The 2,097-nt window shown below is 30.6% G+C and overlaps 1 non-coding gene across 1 annotated transcript; it reads right to left on the reverse strand.

Moving 5' to 3' along the window:
* Window positions 1-1,746: 1,746 nt before the first annotated feature.
* On the reverse strand, window positions 1,747-1,854 carry LOC112753217 (small nucleolar RNA R71). Its single transcript, XR_003177610.1, has one exon. It is a non-coding gene; the product is annotated as a small nucleolar RNA R71 (small nucleolar RNA).
* Between the last annotated feature and the right edge of the window lie 243 nt (window positions 1,855-2,097).

Genomic DNA, 2,097 nt, shown 5'->3' on the forward strand with positions numbered 1-2,097 from the left:
TCTTGTTTGATCTTCATATTTTCTTATTTTGTGTCTTTTCTTGTTTTTCATATGCATTCTTGCATTCATAGTGTCTATACATGAAAAATTTCTAAGTTTGGTGTCTTGCATGTTTTTCTTTCATTAAAAATTTTCAAAAATAAGTCTTGATGTTCATCTTAATCTTCAAAATGTTCTTGATATTCATCTTGACATTCAAAGTGTTCTTGCATGCATCACATGTTTTAATCCAAAATTTTCATGCATTGAGTCAATTTTGTGTTTTTCTCTTTCATCATTAAAAAGTCAAAAATCAAAAAATTATCTTCCCCTTTTTCTTCTCATAAATTCGAAAATTTGAGTTGACTTTTTCAAAACTTTTTTTAAATTTAGTTGTTTCTTATGAGTCAAATCAAATTTTCAATTTAAAAATCTTATCATTTTCAAAATCATTTTCAAAAATCAAATCTTTTTCATTTTTCTTATTTTTCGAAAATTTTAAAAATATTTTTCAAAAATCTTTTTCTTAATTTTATATCATATTTTCAAAAATATCATCAACAATTAATGTTTTGATTCAAACTTTAAGTTCTAGAATTATATCTTGTGATTTCTTGTGAATCAAGTCATTAATTGTGATTTTAAAAATCAAATCTTTTTCAAAACTAATTTCAATCATATCTTTTCAAAAATATCTTTTTATCTTATCTTTTTCAAAATCATATCTTTTTAATCATACCTTTTCATATCATATCTTTTTCAAATATCTTTTCTAACTTCTTATCTTCTTATCTTTTAAAAATTGATTTTCAAAATTTGTTTCAACTAACTAATTAACTTTTTGTTTGTTTCTTATCTCTTTCAAAACTACCTAACTAACTATCCCCCTCTAATTTTCGAAAATACCTCCCTCTTTTTCAAAAATTCTTTTTAATTGATTAATTGTTTCAATTTTTAAATTTAATTTTAATTTTATCTTAATTTTCGAAAATCATTAACTCTTTTTCAAAATTTAATTTTCGAAATTCTCTCTCCCCCATCTCCTTCTATTTATTTATTCATTTACTAACACTTCTCTTCATCTCAAATCACTGCTCCTATCCTTACCCTTGTGTTTGGATTATCCATTCTTCTTCACTCTTATTCCCTTTCTTCTTCTACTAACAACAAGGGAACCTCTATACTGTGGTAAAAAGGATCCCTATTATTATTTTCTGTTCCCTTCTTTTTCATATGAGCAGGAGCAAGGACAAGAACATTCTTGTTGAAGCAGACCCTGAACCTGATAGGACTCTGAAGAGGAAACTAAGAGAAGCTAAATTACAACAATCCAGAGATAACCTTACAGATATTTTCGAACAGGAAGAGGAGATGGCAGCCGAAAATAATAATAATGCAAGGAGGATGCTTGGTGACTTTACTGCACCAAATTCCAATTTACATGGAAGAAGCATCTCTATCCCTACCATTGGAGCAAACAATTTTGAGCTTAAGCCTCAACTAGTTTCTCTAATGCAACAAAACTGCAAGTTTCATGGACTTTCATCTGAAGATCCTTTTCAGTTCTTAACTAAATTTTTGCAGATATGTGATACTGTTAAAACTAATGGAGTAGATCCTGAAGTCTACAAGCTCATGCTTTTCCCGTTTGTTGTGAGAGACAGAGCTAGAATATGGTTGGATTCTCAACCTAAAGATAGCCTGAACTCTTGGGATAAGCTGGTCACGGCTTTCTTAGCCAAGTTCTTTCCTCCTCAAAAGCTTAGTAAGCTTAGAGTGGATGTTCAAACCTTCCAACAAAAAGAAAGTGAATCCCTCTATGAAGCTTGGGAGAGATACAAGCAACTGACCAAAAAGTGTCCTTCTGACATGCTTTCAGAATGGACCATCCTGGATATATTCTATGATGGTCTGTCTGAATTAGCTAAGATGTCATTGGATACTTCTGCAGGTGGATCCATTCACCTAAAGAAAACACCTGCAGAAGCTCAAGAACTCATTAACATGGTTGCTAATAACCAGTTCATGTACACTTCTGAGAGGAATCCTGTGAGTAATGGGATGCCTCAGAAGAAGGGAGTTCTTGAAATTGATACTCTGAATGCTATATTGGCTCAG

This window comes from Arachis hypogaea, chromosome 15, assembly GCF_003086295.3.
Source record: "Arachis hypogaea cultivar Tifrunner chromosome 15, arahy.Tifrunner.gnm2.J5K5, whole genome shotgun sequence".
NCBI classification, from domain to species: domain Eukaryota; kingdom Viridiplantae; phylum Streptophyta; class Magnoliopsida; order Fabales; family Fabaceae; genus Arachis; species Arachis hypogaea.